Raw genomic sequence first — 24,047 nt, forward strand, 5'->3', positions numbered from 1 at the left:
TATCGCGAGAAACAAATCTGCGTCGATTATTGTTATAAATAGATTATAATATAACGATGCAACGATCGAGTATAGCAATGCATATTATAAATTGGGTAATACGTATAGCAAACAATAAGATGTAATACAAATATATTTTTTTAATTATTTACTGATCTCACACTATTTCCTTGTTAATTTCTAATATGTTCAGATGATATGAATTACTTATTTGTTTATATGTATTTGTTGTTATATGTATATCGTTTTTTCCTAACTTGTTAGATACCATAAATGCTTGAAAGTAATATACGTTCAATGTTATACAGTTTTGGGATTTTTATCATTATTTATCGTTTTTTAGCTTTGGAAGTATCGTTTGTACATCATTGTATCACTAATGTATCATTAGTTATCTCTGTACACCTTTTGTATCGAAGAATTGGAATTTAAACAACGAAGTTAAATCTACAAAAACCGTAATTTCCGAATCGCAAGGTTAAATTTATGAAAATGATAACTTTCCCAAATCGTGAATTTAAGTATAAGTATAAAAATTTCTTCGTATTCTATTAATTTACAATTTCTATCCTGGATATAGCAGTACATTTCCACGTAAACCGTAACCATTCGCAGAAATCGTTTTAAGCGTTCGTTGATGGGAAATCCAGAACAGGATAAAGGCAGCGTTGTTCGCGAAATCGTCGATGAATAAAACCGCGGGAATTCTAGCTGGCGAACAATAACGAGCTTTGCCGCAGTGTTTGCACACGTGTCCCAAAATTCCACGAGGATCCGTGGCTCTTGCGAGCCTTCGTAGCCCATCCAGGGATTTATTTTCGTTCCAGCATCGAACGGTCGGTCTCGTTGTCACTGTTACGACTGACAGTACCACTGGCGCCGAGGAGTCACTCTCATTCGTGTCGACACGACGAGATTGAGACTCGCCTAAAAATAACCGTGAACAAATTATGAGCCGGCCGAACTAACAGCCACGTTCTTTTCGGTCTGTCCTCCGATTCACTGTTGGTTGATCCCCGTGCGAGCCAATTCGACGTGAAATTTCGATAAATCAGCCGAGACGCCGTAACGGCGGGGTTGCGTTTTGGCCCGACCTGACACATGTGGACGAAAACGAATTGTAGATCGTTCTTCTGCCTCGTGTTCGCTTTCCATTAATTTCGATCTACGTCGAGCTTTTTTCAGCTTTTTGTTCGTCGTTATTTAGTCACTTGTATGTGTTTTAGTTGAGTTTTTTTTTTTAATTCATCGCATATGTCTTGTTAGGATTGAAATGTTCTGCAAATGTAATGAATGCAATGTTTAATTGTAAAGAAGAATGTTATCTAGTTAATTAAAGAACGTTCGAATTTTTCATTTTTTAATTGATTCTTTGATACTTTAACAAGCTTCTAATAAAACTTCAAATGATCTTTGTATAACGTTCGCTTCTTAGCTAAAAAGTTTACCTAGAATAGAACATAATGGCAAACATTTACTGGCTAAACATCTCAAATATATCTTTTTTTAAATTGCATAACGAACAAAATATAATGAATCATATATATCAAGCGGATTTTAATCCTGTAAGTCCGGTTTAATGTAATTAATCGTAGGAAACCTGTTCGATAAATAATGTTGGCGATTTAATCGTCGCAGTCACAGCTGGCATATATTTGCGCAAATTTTATTAATGTATGCATGGTTCAACGTGTGGATGGTTATTAATATGATCTATATTAACGTTCCACCATGACTGAATATAAACTTTAACACGAGTTAAAAGCGAATTCACTTCGATATGTTATAAATTGAAATATAAATTAATCACTGACAGATAGTGTTACAATTCTTTCCTTAATTGTATATTCTGAAATACAATTTATTATAGGTAAATTGAATTATGTCGCTGTGCTCTGTGAGAAGAAAGTTATTTCAAAACTGCAACAAGTGGCACAATGGATTCCGGTACCTGGCATATGCGATGTCACAGAAAACATCTTCTGTTTCTTATTGCAAAAGTGAAATCGTCCTTACGATGGGATACATTCATGTATTCCGGAATGAGTGTTATGATACATAAAAACTAAAAGTCATTTATCTGAAAAAGATTATTGATAAATTACGCTATTATTCCTGAATTGTTTATTAGTAACATGTAAATAATGGAAAATAATAAAATAGTTGCTGTATTATTATGATTTATACTACATTATATATATTATACTATGATATTTAGTTTTATATCAATAACGGTATTATTAATAAAAAATGCTAATATAAATTATGTTTTATACTCTTAGGCTACTTTTATATTCAAAAGTAGGTCCTCAAATTTATTCTCATTTCATAAAAAAATATTTGAAATATAGCATTAAGTTCTCCGACCTTTTGTCAGATAATTAGTCATCCGTTAATTCTGAGTCAACACAGTGTTCATATTTCTCTCTGACAGTTATTTTCCATAGGCATTATTTGTCACTGAGCTCACTTTCTATCTCGTAGTTCAGACATGTCTACGAATTTGATTGATTTGTTTACATCTTTTAATATCTAAGCGGATAGTCATCTGTGCTAAGTAAAAATAAAGCTAGCATATGCTTAAGTTTTAAATACAATCTGTATAAATAATTATAGTTAAAATTGTATGCTGAAAATAAAATAGGGACAGAGAGAGTTGCGTTTCCATCTGAATAAAAGTTGATATTAATTTTGTTAAAATTATCTCTTCTTATAAATTCTTATATAATCATAGATATTATGTTCTTACATAATTATAAAAAGAAGAAATTTGAAATCGCTCACTTTCACAACTTTGGTAGCTTCAACGTTAAAATGTTTCATATTAACAAATCAAGATGTCCGCAAGCGAAAAAAGAAATGATCGATAATGTGAAAAGTGTCAGTTATGTAAACGTCACGTGACAAACGCTGAACCTAATTAATTAAAAGCTAATATCGTCGAATGAAAGTAAAACTGAGAAATTACAATGCGTAATAGAAAGCAACGTAATATCGATTGTTAACGAGAGATCAAAAAACAATCGACGTATGTTCGGAAATAGCCCAACACATTTTTTTCACCCACGTTCGACATTCCATAGCCGTGAAAGCTGTCTCCGCTTGTATATTCATCACGTCTGAAACCGCGACCGATTCCCGGCACTGGTCGTTTTGTCACGCTTCAGCGTGACAGATCCGCCTCGATCCTCTTTCGAGGACACCGAATGGGAGACAAATAAAGCGCTTACGTCGATCTCAAACGGCGGTTGTTTCTCGAAAATGAATTGTTCCCGGAAAGAACGTTTGAACGGGGCTAACGTTCGACTGGTGCGAAACTGTCTAGATATTTCTCAGAAATGTATTTAATATTACAATTCTGAAAACCTTATTCTACTTAGAATTCTGTTAATAGTTGTTTCTGTCAATTGCATACGATTTCTTGTGCACGTGTTTTTAATAAATATTATTGTAAATTAATGTTCTAGAATTAAGAATAAAGCAACAAAGAGAAAAGCGTGACTGAATAAAAATAACTACATTCGAGCATCTAGTGTCAACACACTGCATTTAATGGTAGTGATGGATCGTGCATGCATGTCTGTTAATAAACTCGTTCACGTTGGACCTGTGAAATTCAATCACAACGCGATAGCGACTGATTTTAATGCGTAATGAGCGCATACTAATGCCGGGCTTGTATTAACCGAGAAGTCGGCCAGATAGCGTTCGGCCGAATCGCGTGCTAATTATGCGAAACAATTTTTTAACTGAATCGGAAACGATCGGGATTGTTCATTTACGCTTATCGACAATGCAAATCACGACGCTTTATCGACTGACCGGTGTCGGCGCGTGGATTTACATTTTAATCGCGATATAGTACGTGAGCTCTTTGAAATGACGAAATGAACGGCGTATAAGTACATCGAAAGGAATCAATCGATTTGTGCGAATTCTAATGAGATGTAAATTTCTACGATCCTCTCTTTTTCCCTGGTATTTGTCGTCAAATTTGTCTCGTCTTATTTAAACATTTTTTCTTTCAATGTTATATGAATACAAAGTTCAGCAGTTCCCTAAGACTGTTTGCTGTTCGAACATATTCTAACGTCCAATTGATTGTTGATATTTCTTTGTTACATCTCTAGTAATTCACTTTTTTTTTCTTTTTAAAGAAATAGGATTATTACCGAAATTTCATTGTCACGCTTCGTGTTATCTTTTCGAACCAATTTTCGCTTATCGTTTGTTGTATACGTGGTGAAAACATTTTTGATCAGCTGAATGGTAAGTTCAACGAAAGCTCGACGGCTTAATACAGGCGACACAGTATCGCAGCTGGCTTGAACGTGTCAAACTGATTTTCAAGATCTTGAAAACCTCTACGATGAACTCTTCGATACAAATGGCTCTGATTACACGGATCTTACTCACCACTAAAAGAAATCGAATTACTCTTCCCTGCGCTCGTCCATCCAACGTTCGGCAGTCGGTGACGCTTCGGAGCGCGCGATAGAGAGTATTTATCGTATCGCTTATAAAGAGGTCGCATTGAAAGGATCGTCTGGGCGGAAAAAGAGATGAACGTAAGAGAATCGAAAAACAAGAGCAAGCAACGACGACGAGCACACGAGAGCGAACAAGGAGAAACAGAAAAAGGTCGTGCGAGCACGGAACAAAGCCGCTGCTATTTTTGTACGTGAAAGGCTGCCTTGGTGTCGCACCGATGGCATAGGATGGAAGAGTGCGAGAGAGAAACGAGAGTGAATGGCCAGGCCGTGATTAGTGATGTGAGCTGTGATACCAACGAGAAGAAGAGAAAGGCATACGAAGAACATGGGTAGCGAACGATGATGACAATGTCTCTTACCTGATTTGGATTGCCGGTTGACGAGCCCGAGAAGCAAGATCCTTAATTCGTGGACGACGGATGATGGCGGACTAAAGGGTGATACGGGGTCGACATTGAGGCTGAGCAGAGGGGAAAGAACAATCCAGCTTTGTCCTGTCAACTGTCTGCGGCTAATGAGCCTTTCCTATAGTCTTCCTGCAGTCGCTCTCATCTCAGTTGTTCGAGTCCGCGTCACGGCTCGATACCCGCCAATAAACCATTTAATTTTGCACTATCTTCACCGACTGTATGCGTCGAATTATTTGATCGGGACTTTAGCCGCATATACCAACGATCAGACGTCTCGACCCAGCGACCAACAGCCTCGAACCGCAGTTAACGCCAGAATTGGTGTAATTGATCGCGTTATACCGCTTCATTGACGACCGGCTACGTATCAACCGATAACGCTGGTGACGACGAGAAGGAGGCTGAAGAGACGAGGGTTTGAATTTTGGAATAGATCGTTGAAATTGAATTTGCATAGACTCTAAATTTGGTCATTTATCTGACGATCGATAGGAGAAAAACATATTAAGTATGTACATGTTTATTGCTCTTTTCATTTAAAAAGAAGATATCATCACTTTAATCGCAGAATTAAATAATTTAGAAACGCGAGTCTAATTGGCGATATAACATGTTTGAGAAGTACCCGTCCGCAGGAAAGAAAGGAGAACGTGGCTTATCGCGTTCGTCTCCCGTAATCTTTATTTATATACCTTTGAAACTTCGAGTGTACTAATCAACATATTTCTAGCATATTAGTATCGACAAACTTCTTTTGCTTGCCAAAATAACTAGCTCTCTACGAGTTATGTAGAAGCCTGAACAACGCCCACGCTTTAAGAGCCTTTACAACACCAGCCAACGATTTAACATAGGTGTAATAATGTGGTGAACATGTTTATCCATTAAGCCGTGCGAAGAAATAATTAAACAGGCAGGTAGACACGACAGAAACTGCAAGAGGGATAGAGAAACGGAGAAAGGGAGGAAACGTGGTGGTCGAAAATAAATGAGCGCGGGTTGTCGGCCCAGGAGAAGATCGGCACCGACGATAACGCCGGAATAAAACCATAATATTCGGGAAGAAAAAAATGTAAAGCAGCGTCATTTAAATGCGTGTAACGAAAAGAACTGTGCACCGAGCGACGAGGGGGTGGCTGACAGGGGCTTGCACAGGGATTCGCGAGGAGATCAGGGGTCACCGGACACGACACGATCGCGTGAGATTAGGTTCTTTCATGTGTGACTCACGCTGGCAGGGAAAGTAAATGAGTGCAACTGCACCGGTACTTCTCCTTCCTTTTTTTCTCCCCTGCCTCTTTCTTCTCCTTTTCCTTCGTCTGCCTCGTATCGCGACCAAACTTCCCCCGTTATTGCACACCGACCCTTTCACTCTTTTCACGTACGGCAATCGCGGCATTAACTTATCACCGGTCACACGCACGCCGATCGAATCGGGGAACGCAAACTCGAGACCCTCCTTTCTCCCTCTTTCTTTTTCCTTTTCTTTTTATTTTTTGTATTTTTTATTTTTTTTTTTATTTTGTACATTTCGTTCTCTCGTTTACTCCAGCGCGACATACGAAATAAACTTTACTTACTTACTTTACTACTTCCTCGCGTGGGAACCGCGTACTCTTGGCTTACCGTATACTTTTACGAAGACTGAGAAAGCTGGAGGATTTATAGCGCGTTAATAGAGAATTATTTTTCCTTAAATATGAAAATTTCGTTTTCTATCTCGGATTTATAGTTGAAAGGTAAAAGGCATTTAAACATTGCTTGTAGACCCCTTTATGAGTATATTGTGTGTTATATGAAACATTTTGAAATTTCATTAGCAGTGCAACGAGACCCAGTTATTATGGTTATACTGTTTCTACTGCAGACAAAGTTTACAGAAATTACAGAAGTATTTAAACGTTCGTTACATTAATAAACCTCAATAATACCATATTTAACATTTATTCTATGCTCAAGATAGCTATTTCATGTTGTACAGTAATTTTGTACTAAATTTATGTTATAATAGATATCTGTTAAATTTTACATACATCTTCAAATTGGTTTCAAATTACACCAATATAGTTGTCAGTGAAATGTTTTACACAACACATACATACATATGTATAATATGGGCATAAACATTTTTCGTGCTAAGTACTTTTGTGAGTCGGTGTAGCTATAATAGCACCACTAAAATACAAAGGTTTAATTAAACCGAATTTTCAAACTCTTAAAAAGTAGCAAATATTCTCGTCCATATTGCAAACTTTAGAATGGTTAATTACGTATAGTTATCCGTAATACACAGTTTATCCGGGACGTGTAAAGGATTTCTTTGTTATTTATGAGGCTGCACGGCGTCGTTGTTAGCAACCGAGGCAATTACACCGTCGTTACACTGCAATTATACAGTAACCAAAACAGCCCGTGCCCTTCTCTCACGTAGCGCGATAAATTCAATGTGTCTGATTAAGGGTTGAATAGAAACGACCTTGACAGCACCCTAGCGCACGACGTAATGCGCAACTTTGTTACTTCTATCCAGCTGAGATCTTTATGCGAGAAAAACTGCGACTGACTTGAAGAGAAAGCTTCTGCTAGCTGGAAATAAAATGTTGTTCAAGTTGAATGTATTTCCATTGAATATTTATGAAAGAAATATTTATGAGAAAGGTTTTTCAGATTTTTCAGTTTGTTAATATGTATGAATTTCGTTCGATGTTCAGTTACGTTAACAATCTATTTTAAGTTTTCATATATAGCTTTTTTTTACAAACCTATCGTACAACTTAATATTCACGAGATTTTGCATATAAATTGTTTTTATTATATAGTATTATATAATAATTTATACATAAATATGTTGACGTGTTTCTTTTTTTATTTGACGTATAACAATCTGGAGATAAAAGTTTGTTTTGTAAACGTAAATAAAACATATTTGGGAACGCATAATAAAAAGTAATTATTAGACTGTGAATATTTATGGAAATTCAAATTTGTATAAGGACGACTAAAGAAATGGAACCTAGATAGAAAATTGCTTTACGCAGTAAGAATTATAACTAATAATTATTACATTAATTAAATATATCATAGGCATTTTTGCACGTTGAAAATTGTTATAAACGCGTAAAAACCAGCAGTTTGGTAATTATGGATATTAAAGAAGATTTTAATTAGTATTTTCATACTTAAGACTAATTTCAATAGCGTACAAACGAGGAATCAGTTTGCATATAAAATCAAAATTTCGCTGCAACTATTTCGTTTCATACTTTTAGGCGAGTCATCCTTCTTCAGTGTGTTTTATCAATAGATAATATCATTTATAATTTTTCGATATTATCGTAACTAATAATTTAAAAGTACGTATTAACGGATATTATCTTCATATTACATTCATTTCTCTTCTAAAGCGAAATGCTAATCATATTTGACTGAATGTAATTTAAACATATTGAGGCATATTTCGAATTTCAACGAGTACTTTTACTTACGCGGCGAGATAGATTATCGAACGTACGTGAAAATATGTTTCACCTGCCCTTATTAATAAAAACGTCTTTTCCACTTCCTTTTTACAATTTAATAACGCAATTGCAAAAAAATGCAATCCTACTTTGGAGAACAAGGTTATCCCACAAATTGACCGTACAGTCGAATTAAAATTCGAATTCATTAACCTTCGGGTAGCCAAGAGTATTATTATACTAATGTACTACATCGAAGCTTATTAAAAAGAATTCCTCGGAAGGAACACCATATGTATTTGTGGCGACCCAGCGTTCATTTCATGCACGTCTTAATTAAGCGCATACCACTTGCAACCTGCACAAGAGTTGCAGAGCTCGTAATTGTACATTAATTCCGTGAATCATTCGGTGCGTACAAGAAGGGAGATCGATCGACGGGGTAGTGCTCGCTCGTTTCGTCCGGGTACAAATTTATGCGGTATTCCCGGTGCATATTCGCGATATCGAGGGTCGATGAGCACGAGTTTCAGTGCGGAAGTCACATAATTAATGCTTTACGGTCTGTTTTTCGGAACGATCGACCCTCTGCTCCGTCTCGCGAGCAGCCAGTAATTCAGGCAAGTCGAACAGGCATCGGTAGCCGCTTTTCATTTAACCACGCGGCTACGGTTGCGATCCTTTCGATTTCACGCCGCATCGGTCGAGATCGACACCGATCGATACAGGAAATTATTGGTTCCGCGCGTATACACACACTCTCTCCAATCTTTTGATCCGCTTCATTCGCATCGTTCCTCGTTCCCCTTTGATTCGGATGACGTGCAAGTGATTTCGCCCTACCTTATGAATATTCATGCGCCGCTGTGTTCCTCTGTAAAATCGCTAATTATTCGATTTACACTCGCTGGAGCTTAATACCGTCGAGTTTCAAGCTTTTAATGCAAGGTTCGTATCATTTGTTAAGTTGCTGGGGTATGCTTCATAGGGTGACGTATATACCTAATTATTTTTCACGTTGAAGCCACGAATGGAGTAATGTATGGCTTGAAAGTTCGACGGTATTATGAAGCAAATATGGGATAGTTACTTTCATTGCTTTTGAAAATTATTTTTCTCTAAAGTAATTAGGATTATACGTATTTTTAGTTCTTTTTTATGTGTTTTCATGTATTAGTTACGTTCTTGCGATAAATAAAAAATTAAAGAACATTTAGGAAAATTGGAGCAGCACATATGAGGAGAATAAAGTAAAATTGGGAAGAAATAGTTTTTTTTAATGGGTTATTTGCTTTGACTAGTAAGGAAATTATTATGATAAAAGAAACTACTCAGTCAGCTATAAAAGAGCATTTGTGAAATTTTAAATAAGAGGATTTCTTAATTTTTTCGAGATACAAAACTGATTAAATCACACACAGTAATCTCGTGTTTTACAGTTTGGATCACAAATCTAAATATAGAATCTAAAAATTATTTCTTAACTGGTATCGTTATGCATAGGTGATTAAAATAATTCGAATTAAATTTGGATATGATAATTTAATTTCTAGATGTTTAATTTTATTTTATATTTCACATCTTGTGTGAATAATGCGCATTTTTAAAATACAGATACAAGATAAGATGAAATAGGTGAATTAATTAAAAAATTAAGCAATTTAACCTACACTATTTTCCAATGGTCGACAGTCCAATGCTATCAATGACCGTTTAAAATCCGCACAGATCAAATCAGTAATTTAATAAATAAAAAGATAATGATGCGTGAAAAGACAATTATTTAAAAATTCATCTCAAAATTCACAATTATTCGCGCCTTATAGCGATAAACAGACTTATAAAAGCAAATCATCTGTTTTGTCAGAATTTATATACCAACCATCTATACGCCCGCGTAATAAAGTCGAGTTCATAAAAAGCAGAGTTGATCACTTTGGATTGGCTTCAATTATTACATAGTTATTTCGTAAGCATTTTTATTTTACGATTTCATGCTATCTACGTAATAAAAAGCGTACCCAATTTCATATTTCGTAAATTACTTGCTGCAAGGCGAAACGAATCGATTCGCCGATCTCGATTTCCTTCGTAACCCCGATTTCCTGTGTGCCCGTATTGTACGGTCGTGCTTTTGGCCGTTTCATTCTTTCTTTCTTTTTTTTTTCTTTTTTTCACTTGGCATCGTCCTCGTTTCGACCGATTGATCGTCGTATTAAATTGTTGCTTCGTTTCACTGTTTCAGGTAAGAAAGAAATACGAGGGTCGCAGGCTCACGGTTCTACAATTATTGTTTATCCCACGGTAAAAGGTAATGGAGTGTAATTGCGCGTTCTCGATTAAAGGAGGAAATTGGTTGTTCCAGCTGGGCCGGGTTACACGATTGTTCGTTATGATCAGGGAAGGGGAAGGGTGAGGGATAGATTTGATCCACGAATTCCAATCGCATCGATCCGACTATTATATTTCGCGAGTTATCTTCGCTTTGACGATAGAGTTTAATCCTTGCCGATATTATCGGAAATTTATGGCCGCGTGATAGGGGCGAACGCTGCTTCTATGTAATTGATTAATCGCGAATCGATGCGAAATACGTGGATTTCGTAGCCAGACCGAGGAAATCAGATTTGTATCCGTGAATCGTCGAACACCGTTAATATCTGCTTCGAATTACTAGCTGTAACCGGTATAACTGGTACATTTAATTTCTGGCATGCTTGTAATCGACTTTCGATTACTTGATGTCGAATCGGACATTCATACAGCGCAATATTATAGGACAGTCAAATAAAGTCTAAATATTCGAGAAGACAGATGAATAGTCGTTCGGTCGATTTTACGAGATGAGAATGTTCAGTGTTTTAAAAACAGAATAAAAATTTCGATCGTTTTCAATATGTCATCACAACTGTGTTTTGTTAGCCATGGTTGTTTTTCTTTTTTTTAATGGCGGAAGAGTTTATTTATTTGATTAATGGATTTTATTGTATATATACATGGGTACTCTTTTACTGACTATTTGCAATTAGCTTTAATCCATCATATATGACAGATTTACATTATGTAAGTGGGTCACTTAGATCTTCGAAGATATACGCAGAAATAATATACATATTATATTTGGTGAAATACGGACATAGTCTTTTTGACTAATCTTTCTTATATGTAAATTTTGTTAAATGTAGATTACGTAGATATCATCCGACAAATTGATATTTTCAACTCTGAATATTTAAAGAAGATCATTTGTATCATACATGAAGCGAAACGGTTGAATGATATTTTAGACTCGAAAGAATCCACATATTCAATACATAATAATTCAGTATAACAATTCATCAATTTGATATAATAAAATTAATCTCTAATTTCTCCGTCTCACGTACCGGTCGTATTTTTCAATCAATCAGTTTTGATCAAATGTATCATTCACTGTTTTATTTGTCATTCTGTTTTGTTGTTATTCCATTTTACACGCGCTATAAACCATTCTTCGAATTTCTCTCAATTCTTAAACACGATTTAACATATTCTCGTCGTGCGAATTTGATCGCAATTTTTCATGACGAATTCTGATTAATCGTGCGTTTCCTTGATAATTCCGATTAAACTACCACGTTTTACATGAAACTAGCAGATGTCCCAATACTCATGAGCATCGTTGGCAATACAACAATCATTTAATACGAATTCCATGAACGAGAGTTCTACCGTGTCCCCTTTCGATACAGTAACACCTGTAGTGGCAGTAATAGCGACGATAACAGTAACGCTGTCGACGCATCGTGTGGCATCGTCCAGACCGACAGTACCGGGGCTACCAGGGTTTCCTGTCCGTTTTAATTGGGTTATTAACGGGTGCGAGCGTTTCCTGCCTCCTGTGACAAACCCGGGGCTTCGAAACGACCGACCTCGCGCAGCTGCTGCCTCGTCGCGTAGCTGCGCTACCGGAAACCAATCTGTTCCGTTTGTCTTTCCTTTCGTTGCTTGCCTGGCCGTCTCGCCCGCCCTGGACATAAATATGCATCGTGCCACTTAAATATTACACGGTTGGATATATTTGTATCGGCTGCTATAAGAGAACCGTGACGACGAACTTTCCACTCCTCGTTTTCGGTGCAGCAGGACAGTTGCGAGCTGCGAGACGCCCTCCTCCATTGCTTATAATCAAGAGACTAATGCTGCGTTCCTTTCGTTGCGTTTTGACATACGGTGAACAGCTGCGTGATGGATATTTATCGACGTGTCAAGGAGAATTGCAATGGCCGTTTACCGTTTGATTGTTTCATTGAACTCTAATTTACGAGCGTATAATCTATAGATACCGAGTACAGTTAAAGATGGATAGAAATCTAGAGACAGATCTTTCGGGCTTATAAAATACTTTCATTAATAAAAGTTGGATTTATTTGTAAGCATTGCTTTGTATATACTATATTTATGCTTTAGGGAATGTTTATTTTATATAGTTTTCCATCATTTCGTCAATCAGTGTACCGCATCGCCTAAGGTACGTCATGGGTTCTAAAATAAAGATGTACACAAATGAAAAAAAATTACTAGACGAAAGTTCCCCGTAAATTTGAAAATTAAACGTCCTTAAATTAATGTTGATTGTCAGTTTCCATTTTGCTCTGGTGGACTACGACGAAGCTGGATAGAGATTGTTTGCACTGGAATTGCGATCTCTTCCTTCAATATTTTTGTTAGCTTTATCTTGTTGAAGGATTTTTTCGAAATTGGACCGCGATTTTTTCTAAATTTAAAGAAACACGATATTAATTAATTAATTGCGATACACCTCGGTTCAATTATTTTCCACTAATTTTCTACTCAACTAACTTAACTTTAACTTCTTCAATATAAATTAATCAACGAAGATCAGGAGCTTCACGTTATTGAATATTCGAGCAACGTATTATACTCTCGCGTTAAAAGGATCATTATACGATACAAGAAACTCAGCCCCAAGCTACAATGCGTTACATATCAATTTCATCGAAGAGCAACGAAAATCTTTTGCACGCAAACCGGGTCGAAGCCTCGTTCCCTATTCGGTCGAGCACCATAATTATTCGCGGCGTTGTTTCCTATAAGCGACGATTGATTGCGTGCCAGCGCGAAAGCTGTCCTCGTGCACCTTCGACCGCGGCGGATTAGTTGTTCGCGTTATATAACGGGTCTCCATTCGCTGCCGATCTATTTCCATCGAGACGAAGTTATTTCGAATCGTTCATAAATGATTCATGCGCGTGGTATTAACACCGTCGAGAGGCAAGAAACGATGGAAAAGAAAGAAAAAGAAGAAAAGGGAAAAAGCTGAATTGTCCTCCCTCCACCGTATTCGGTGTTTATCCATAAAACGAGTCGCCGATCGACGACGGGAACACACCTCGGGACGTTTCTCCACAGTGCAAGAACAAAAGAAGCAATTGGCCACGTCGGCATCCTCGCCGAGGATTCCTATGCATATGGATTAAGACGCTCCACATCTCGTCGAGCCAAGGTGCAGGATACGTAATCCTGCTGGCGCGCAAGCAAATCATGTTTATTCAGGAACGTATACATAGTAATAGAGGGAGTCATCTCGTGTGCGTAAGATCGTAAATGTATTTGTGCTCATGCTAGCACGGGTTATATCGGTGAAGGTGTGTCACGGAGACCAATGTGTCTGGTGAACGTATTCGCTTAGTGTCTGGACACTTGGATAGTGATGCGTCCGAAGGTCGATGATTGTCGTTTAGTTTTTACGAGAATCAAATCGGGTCTTCTCACGTGTTTGTCTCCGTTTTACGAGAGGCCAAATGCAAATAAGTAAGAGGCTATGAATATAGTTGCAGGAATCTATTCGTACGTCGGTTTAATTGAAGGCGGTTGGGAAAGAAGCTAGCGTAAAGCGATGAAATGACGCCTTTTCCTGTACGCGTGAACTCGTGCTTCTCTCTTGGCTAACTGTTTCGGGAGGGACTGTTTCTTATTTCGCGCGTTGAGATCGACGAAGTGTTTTTAAGAGAGAGGGATATACAGTCGTGGCCTGAATACGTTTTTCACGCGCTTAAGGTTTCGGGCAAGTTACGTGAAAGTAACATTTCTGGTTAGAGCGCTGATTGATTGTCTTCGCTTTTCATCTGCATTCGTACACAGATACTATATGGAATATAATAATATCCTATAAATAGTAAGAAGCGATTGTTGTTATTGTATCTTTTTGCATATGCTTAACAAAGTTGTGTCCTTCGCCTCAATGCAAATCTCGTTTCTTCGATTTTTATCCGAGACCTTAAACAGGAGGTTGGTTCAATGTGGGCGCGCCTCCCGATCCATTGGTCGATCGTTTAACAAAACTGTCTCAGTTTTTGCCCGTTTTTCCTCCGATCGACCACCGGATTATATCCAGACAGATTAAACATTTGAACGGGATCAACGGGTCTAATGAAATTTGCCGCTCCTCCGCGAGAAGGGAAATTCCAACGTAGCTTCGAACGTTTACAGAGCTAATAGTTTAACATGCGTTTCTGTCGGTCGCGGCCGGAATTTTCAGCGGCGCGTCGCCTCGCGAAACTCCCTTCGGGGATCCAATAAAATTTCTCATTTGCACGACGGCGGCTTGTTGACTTTCTCCAACGCGTTGGCGTGACTTTCGCCACGATCCGACACGACATCCGATTTGACAGTTTCGCGATTTATAGACGGAAACGTGGCCTCTTTTTTATCTTCTTTTATTTTTTTCTTCCACAAACGACAATTCGCTCGTTAATTAACGAGCAAACTGTCTGTCGGCGAGGTGGCCTCCTTTTTTGGTTACGGACACAAACGCGGCTGTCATATTTCGTGGCGGCCGGTGCTCGAAACTTGCCAGGGTCTTAAGGTGTACCGGCAGAGGCGAGCTGCACGCCGTATAGGCGCGTATGCACCGCGAACAATGCATATTCATGAAGCGCCGTGCATATTTACGAGCGGCTGTTCGCTCGGGATCCGTGGCACAACTTTACAACGCTTTCGGTCTCGGCCATCCTCGTACAAAGGAAACCGTGCCCTACCCAATACGTCGTCGCTCGATATAGTGTTTCTAGATCGAAACTTGCTTGTCAAGGAAGCTCGTTTTCACCGTTTCGTACAGATTCTGGATTTTGCGAAGATGAATCCTGCGACAAAAAAGAGGCGAAGGTTAGATGTTCTAGGAACTGGTTGATCGCTTGTAAATCGATACGATATTTTAGTAGAGATTAGTGATTTTTCATTATCTCTATGATACGATATAACTTTACCAAACGTGTGGTAGCAATTTTACGTATTAAATCATCCAATTAAACGTGATTGTATATGAAACAATTTTTCGTATAAAATCATGTTCACAAGCTCACAAGCGTAACGATCGTTCGATTCGCATTGTTGTCGCAAAATGATTAACCATTTATCGATTACTGTATACAAAATTCGAAAGAACATATTTTGAACAATTTTTCTGAACTATTTCTACTTCCTTTGCTTCTTACATTCTTCATTCGTTCGTTTTCGTGTTAACAGAGAGTTTTCGTGAAATTATACAGCAGATGTAACGTTTTAAGTCTGCAATTGAAATTGCGTGGAAAGAGCGGCGTTTAAACGAATTTACCTGGAAACTGACTGTTCCTGGACTCTGTTAATTTCAGCCTCGAGCGCGACTGCCAGTCGTCCTTTATCCGCTAGGAGCGAGCGCATCAATTTCCTTCAATTAATTACTGAAACGGCGGTGTAACAATTCCGGCGGTGGGGTCGCTCTATTCGTGAAATTCAGGCATGTCCTTTTATCGCGAGCGTCGTGAAAATTAGGTCAATTAAGCGGCAATTACCGCGAATGCGCTCGAGCGGAGACACGTGCGCGAAAATCATTAGAATGTTCGCGTCCAAAACGAGAAGAAACATCGTGACAATACGCTGCGTCCGGATCGGGGTTGCTCTAAAAAGGAAGAAAGTACAAATAAGTCGTCCGGTGGAACGATGTTATTAAAAGTGGCTAATTGCCCCGCTTTATTATTGTCGGCCTCGTTGGCAGCCTCGAATAGGCGAGAGGCTGTTTTTCATCCTGCAGAGCTAATTAATGATCCGCGCTTCGAAGGGAAGGAAAGAAAGAGCGAGTAAGAGAAAGAGAGACAGAGATAGAAGAAGAAGGAACTCACGAAGAACTAAACGCACTCGTTAAAGCGCTTTATCGGTGGACGCTTGCGGAGTAAATGTTGTCGAGTGCGCCACTTTGAGCGTTACTCCTTTTATATTTTATCGATGGAGATTCGTATAATCGCGACGATGCCGACTAGAGAAAAGAAGGAAGCTCTCGGGCTCGGTAGAATTTTCCTTTAATTACATTAGCTGCACGAGAAAGCGCCCTACCAGTCGAGCTAATCAAGATTGATCGATCGATCGAACGATCGATTAGGGGCTCTACCCGCCTCCCGTTGTGCAAGAAACATTCTTTTTAAAACATATACTTTCAGAATTAATTGTTTTGCCCGTTGAACCGCGATACCCACGTTACCTCGAACTTTATTCGCAACGTTCATTTTCCACCGGCCGCTTATTAATTATGTTCCTTTTCTTCGTTGTTTCACCTCGACAACCGCCGGAGACTTTTACGGTTGGCATGCCTTTCATCCTGTCACGCTCGCCGTCTAAAAAAAGATTAATTAATGGTAAACACTTTCCTTGTTTTTACGGACATAGTAATAACGGAGATAAATTTAATTACGTCGAGGGGAGAGACCGCTTTTTTAGCGACTTCGAGTTTTCACGTTTTAATGCGCCAGCGGCGGTAACGATCGCAATGATTGCTTCCATCTGGGCGAAACAAAAATTGCAGATTGCAAGCCGTTACGAGTTCCCAGTTTTTTCAAGAAGAGGAGATATACCTAGTATTAGTAATTAATTAAGCTTTAATTAAGTAAAAGAACATTGTATCCTGAATATATGGTATCGGTGCGTTTATTAAATAGTTCACGTTCCAACGTTGTGCTTCTTTAAACTGTTATTCACTTTTCTATTATATTTGTATTTATATAAATTCTATAATATAATTTATATAAATATAATTTATATAAATTCTAATAATATATATATTAGTTATTGATAATAGTGTTAATATTGAACTATTACACTATGTATCAGTAGTCTATATCATAATATTATTTTACAATATTTCTTTAAACATAGTTTCATTCCAGAGTATTTTTCAAAATGTTATTTCGATAATAATAAGCTAAATAAGAAACTAGGATTTTACATACACGTAAGTTTATAAATTTTTTTCGATCGGAACTATCAAAGATATTATCTATGATGAACAGCAACAGACGAAGAAATCCTTTGAGTATTTCAAATTGTTAACAATCTACCGTAACGCGATTGCGAAGATCTAAATTTATTTGACTTTTGATAGACAAGTTGCTTGATTTCCTTTGATCTGAGAGATATTTCTTTTAGCGTGGAACTTTGAAACGTTACAAATCCGAAGTTGAAGTCAAATGGTGTATTTTTGGTTCGATATTTATGTATTCTTTTTTGCATGACACTCGGCAAAATAAAATTTCATCATTCGCATGAAACGGGACCTGTAACGAGAAAATCTCGTACTTTTGAACTATGTGTAGCAACACAGTATAAATGAAAAACAATATGAAAAACTTATACGAGATGTAATAAAGTTGTAATTTCGCAGAAAATACTTTCACTGTAATTATAATTTAACTTACATAACTATATACAGGTAAAAAACTGGGAATTTAATATTTTAGAGGAATTGAGAAAGGTAAAAAACGTGTAGTCAGTGTGGAAATTAACATAAATTTTTTGTATCGCAACGATATATTAAAATATCGTATCACGTATCGTATCACGAAGTCTATTAACGATATTAATAAAAGATAATATAAGTCGTACAATTTCGTTTTCTTTTTACACGAAGTGTCTTTTTTTTTAGTTTAAATATATTCACAGTTGTAAATTATAAATTAATGTATGCATATATTTTTACGTATAACTATCTTGTTCTACATTCTCTAACGTATTCATGGCTGCAGTTTAGTTGCATTATCTGTTATAGATAAATAAATGAAGTTGCAAAAGCATATATAAATATGAAAGTATATGCTAAATACATCACATGAAAGTATCGACTTTAGAATCCGTATTAATTAAATATTTTTTTATCTTGCTTGACTATACCTTGTATAATATACGAACAAAAAAAGTATTTTAATATTTAAATATGTTTTACATTAGATGGCAACTCCATTCGAAGTCATTCGTATTAAAAATGACCATCAAATGTTATTACATCGAGTTACTTAAAAAAAACATGTACGTAAACAGGTTTAAAAAAGTACGACCAATATTGTTTAATCTTTTGATTGCATCAAGAAAAGAGTTTCTCATTTAACAGGATCTTATACTTTTCGCTTTCTTTTCTCTCACACTCGACAGAGCATTTTATTAAAATTAAAAAAAAAAGGCTCGATATAATGGACATTGTTAATAATTATGCGCGGCCTTCTTCTGATATTCCACACATCGTTGGAAATTTTATTACTTATTCGACAGAAGGCAGTTCGAAACTTAACATGGAAACTGTCTCACGGTGAACGGTCGTCCTGTTGCATACTCGGCTTTTTGCATTTTTATCGACATGGTTGGATTGTCGTAATTAAACGTCGACGGTTATCGGACACGATAAAGTGTAATTTTAATTGTGTTACCCGCGTGAAAAGATATTAACGCGTAATTGATTCGAGGCTGGTTGGAAATTAGCCTCGAAAATATAACCCTGACCGCGAGTTAATTCTTATCGATCGAGACCTCTTAAAATATTATTAACACCAAATACATGGCCGCCGGTGATTAGCGAAGATTACTTTCTTCTCTTCGCCCCGCGAACCGCCACTTTTTGTTCCTCCTTTTCCTTTCGCCTTCATTTTTCTTATGTCTTTCCATAAATAACCGTAATTCGTTGCCTTTAAACGATCGCTCGGTTATCAGGATACAATATTCCAGTTATTTTGCAGTGATAACTTTATATCGGTACGAAAATTTATTAACGTGTTGTCAAATATATTAATCGTACGAAGTAACGATTATATATTTTTCTTTTATAGAATTATGAGAAAAAGTTTGTGACGTAATTGAGCTTGCAGATTTTAATAAGACCCTCTGCCTATCATCATCAATAATCACATAAATGTTTTCACCACTAATAGTCGCACTAAATTTTCTTGTTGGCGTTATGGACGATATTTCAAAAAAGCTTCTGCAATCTCTTTTATGCAAATATATACAGGATGTCGCAGAAGTGTCTGTGCAATCTTTCGGAACGCTAACCGTTGAGTATTCGCTGTCCACTGCAACCTTTTCGAAAAGTCCAAATTTGAAACAAATATACATTCGTTCGAAAAAGAATTCCTTCGCCTCAGGATAGTTGACTTGTTCACACAAATTTTCCAAAAATCTACAAACTTCGATTTACCAATTATTCTCGGTTATTATGGCGATTATAACAAACGCCAGCAATACCTAGATAAAAAAGAAAAAAGAAAAGAAAGATGAATTTCTGCCGCAATCGCGTGAAGGGTGTTACCTAGCAACGCATCTCTTGACAAGATTAAAAATTATTGCATTTGGCGTATATGGCGATGTGTTGGTGTTCGCGAACGTTTGCTCTCGTCTAGTTTCATCGTATTTGGCTGGCGAATATATCCGTATTCGCGATGCAACAAGTTTTACGCGTGCATAAATACGCGGCATCGGTGAAATTTTAATCGGATTATATGAAAAATTTTCTGACGCGTCGGCATCGACAGGGATGCATTTTCGTGCGCGGTTATTTGCGCGGTCCTCAAACTTCGCGCCAAGATAATTGTATAAAATAATTGAATAATCATGACAGAGGCTGTTGCACCGTGCATGACACCACGACTGCCTGTCATGCTCGTAATACGTATGGAAATTTTCATTTCGGCCGAAGTCGCCGGTTTATTGAATTGACGGCTGAAAATTGATAGCGCTTTTTAATCTCGCTCACCGTCAACCGACAAGTTTTTCTCCTCCCCTCCTTTTTTTCCTTTCTTTTTTTTTTATTATTCTTTTTACGCGAATAATCGCGCGGTTCTGCGAAATAGCAACTGTTCGTGTTCATTAATTCTCTGCGGAATTGTTATACATTTTTTTTAGTCATGCGTTGAGAGTAATCAACTACTGCCGGTTTATGGAGTGTTTATTTACAATGGGGGTTATTTTAGCCAGGCTATTTTCCACTTGCATTAAAATTTCTATCTTCGAAATACATTACTCTCGACATTTGCAGAATATGTTTTCTAATTGTTATATATAGAAGTTCCTATTTTCGAAATGTATTAGTTTAAAGTAATAGTTATATTTGAGAAAGATGGCTAAAGTTATGAGAGTTTAGAAATTTTAGTTACAAATATCGCTTATTGATTATTTTTATAATGCACGTTTCAATCTTTAATTAGTGACTTGTTAAGATTTACCGTGCAATGTGAACTGATTAAATTTTGTTTACTCATAAGCATCGCTCTAATGAGTACTTATCGCTTGTGTCTGTTAACTCATTTAATAGAAAAACCAGCGGCGAGATAAATATTTCAAATTTGTTATCTGGTTGTGTACTTTTGAACATTGATATAAAAAATTGTCTCTCAGAAAGTATAGAGGAATTACTTAATATCGGATTACCTTATCAAATGCGTAGTGATATTTCTACATTCTCCGTCACATGTGTGATTGGATAATTTGTATCGTTAAGCGATAATAATTAAACTACGTGTCATCTGTTTTGTTAGACGAATTGTTTTAATTAAAAATATCGATCGGCAAACATCGAAATAAACGCTGCAGTTAGTCTGTTTCATCGAATATTTTCGTTCGAGAAAACTTATTAAATGAACAGAAACGTACAACAAAACGATAAGTATCAGAATAAATATTTTTGCAAAGTTTGAAACTGATACATCGGTATCATACCTTACATCATTTTCAAAAATATATTTAATTACCATGAACCGCGTTAAATAATAATTTGCCGCAATAGAATTGTTGAAACTTCGTAATTTCATGTATTCTTGGTAGAACATTTATTAATCGACAAAAATATCTCTCGGAGGAGAATTCCATCTCTCACTCGAGTTTCATTTCATTTTTATATTTGTATTTTATATTTTCTATCCTTTCTGTGCTTTCTTTTAATCATTCGAAACGTGGATTACCGACGACCAGCGATGCAATCGAGGTATTAAACCATCTGAAATATTAAAACGATCGCATCGATGTTCAGTTCTTCCGTCTTAATTTCCGCCGGCGTGAGTGATAAATTCGGCCGCTTCTAATCGACTATGTTACACAACGAAAGGCTGACCGAGGCTCGTGTGGAACATTAGCGGGCAGCGCGTGTAATCGAGTTACGTGGCGGCGCTTCGGCCGTATCGTTAGCCGAAAGCGAACAGTTTGCGTACAGGTTGTACTACGATCGTAAAACGTAGACGGTGCACGATGCCGCGTGATTATTCCGCCGATGCGAGGCCTCTCAAAATTTACAAACACGTAACGATGTAAGCGGCTTAACATTGCACGCGAGAGCTTCTGTTACGTGAAACACCAGCCGTGCCCGATAAGGGGAGCACGACCCGTTATCATCGATCATCGTTAACTTGCCGACAATTAGACCCCCTATTCCTCCCTTCGCATCGACGCGCGATCCCAAGCCTCGTCGCCGCGATATATTCACCTCCGCCGACGATAACTTCTAAATACGTAATTTCAATATTCTTAGGTAATTGGTGCTCGTGTTAGCGTGTTGCCGTGCCAGCACGATTCACTCCTATATTATGGGACGATCGATGTTTTGTGCTTCTAACGAATTACAGCTGTGGTCAAAAGAGAATTTCACATTAAACCTTTGCACTCGTGTGCTGTTCCTTCTAAGGGAACACGCAGTGCTCGCTGGTGATTATACAGCGTGAAGTTACACAAGCTGTATATTTTTAAAAAATATATGTTTCTTTGGACATTCGTCTTCACATTGTATGAAGAAAAGAAACGACAACTGTACCGAGTGCAAAAGGTTAAAGCTTGCACGTGAGTGTATATTAGTAAGTTCGTACTAGATATTTTTTACCATGTTAGTAACAATCGTATGCGAAACGTCGTTTCTTTGAAGCTCGAATTTGACGCGTCAGTCTCATCTATTCAGGCTCATAGGCGATCGAATTCGCGAGTTGATCGATTTTGGAGATCGCGTAAAGATCCGAACGGAATACGCGTGATGTTACGCGCCGTCTCCGCTTATTTGCGGTGGACGGTGTAATTACGAGGCTTTCAAGGCCGACCAGCTCGACTGCTGGCACTTTGTGTAATTTTTAGGAGAAGCTTGCTTGACAAATTATCGTTATACACGGCCGTCAGAGATGCACCGGTTGTCCTCTTGTCATTGTTCTTCGACGCCATTACATTATTTATACGCCGCTTGAAAATCTCTCGTCCCGCCTCGTACACCTTCATCGATGCCTCCTTATGTTTGCTCGCCGTTCCTCACGTTCATTCGCGATTTCTACGCTCAAGTGTGCCTATTCATAACCTCGGTCACTTCTGCATGCCGCCTGTCGCGATTCTCTCTTATTCCTCGATGATGATGTAGCACGGGATTTCCGTTCACCAGCGATTTTCTGACGAACATTCGTCAAGTGTGTTTGTCGGATAGACACATTGTTATTGTTAGATATTTTCAGATCTTACATTGACGTACGCAGGAATGATTTGTTAAGAAAATATCCTGTGCTTCTAGCTTTGTGCTTTTTGTATTCCTCCGAGTATCTGTATTTTTAGAAATTGAAGTATTATGAATCAGTCAAATATTCTCTGTTGATAACTTCTGAAAGTTATAAATTTCTTCCGGCAGTTTTAATTTCGAAGCTCTTGTTGTATCTGGATCTTAGATTCCTCATGGGCATTATCCATTCGTTTTGAAGGTCTTAAAATTGCCGCAAGTTACTACGCAAACAAATAACGAAATTATCGATAGTATTTTTCCTTGACATTTGTGTACTCGACCGTTATACAAAAACCGTTAGAAAACAGTTTCTATAATAAATAGAAAAGGGAAGTGTAATTGCGATCGTTTTCTCAAAAAGGGGATACCATGATTTGCTACGAAAAGAACGCTGCGCGCAGTGTTATACGAGCCGGAAAGCAAATTACGTAACTGAAATTGAAAGAAAAACAGTACACGGCTCTACTCGTATGGTAGAAAAGAAAATGTAATAAAGTCGCTCGAGGCCAACTGTGTTGATAGTACGATCAATGAAATTACAGAACTAACGTACGTATAACTTTGGACTACTCCGGAGAGCAGGAAAAAATATAAGCCGCTCCAATTTCACGTCTCCGGAGAAAACGCGTATCATATCGTTACTGATACATTATGGCTTCGCAAATGAGTTAACCTGGTGGTATTTCAGTAACACGCGGCAATGACAAATAAATTTCTCGGCGTCCATTAAATTTCGCCCCTCCGCCAAGTTAATTTTAAACCTGTTTTGTTTTCGTGTAATTTTGCAAATAAGCCGGATAATGATATCGAGTAACTTTCGACGTAATTTTAAAACAGCTTGGGAAATTAACTTGTAATATATTACACGAGCTGATTA

The 24,047-nt window shown here is 37.5% G+C and overlaps 1 protein-coding gene and 1 long non-coding RNA gene across 3 annotated transcripts in view; one reads left to right on the forward strand and one right to left on the reverse strand.

Moving 5' to 3' along the window:
• LOC126914140 (protein split ends-like) overlaps positions 1-24,047 on the forward strand; it is a 380,706-nt gene that overhangs the window by 214,431 nt on the left and 142,228 nt on the right. The window lies entirely within an intron of this gene.
• LOC126914170 (uncharacterized) lies at positions 1,496-5,203 on the reverse strand. Its single transcript, XR_007709595.1, has 3 exons — positions 4,853-5,203; positions 1,952-2,080; positions 1,496-1,849 (listed from the first exon to the last, which is right to left on the reverse strand). It is a non-coding gene; the product is annotated as an uncharacterized LOC126914170 (long non-coding RNA).

This window comes from Bombus affinis, chromosome 3 (genome assembly GCF_024516045.1).
Source record: "Bombus affinis isolate iyBomAffi1 chromosome 3, iyBomAffi1.2, whole genome shotgun sequence".
NCBI classification, from domain to species: domain Eukaryota; kingdom Metazoa; phylum Arthropoda; class Insecta; order Hymenoptera; family Apidae; genus Bombus; species Bombus affinis.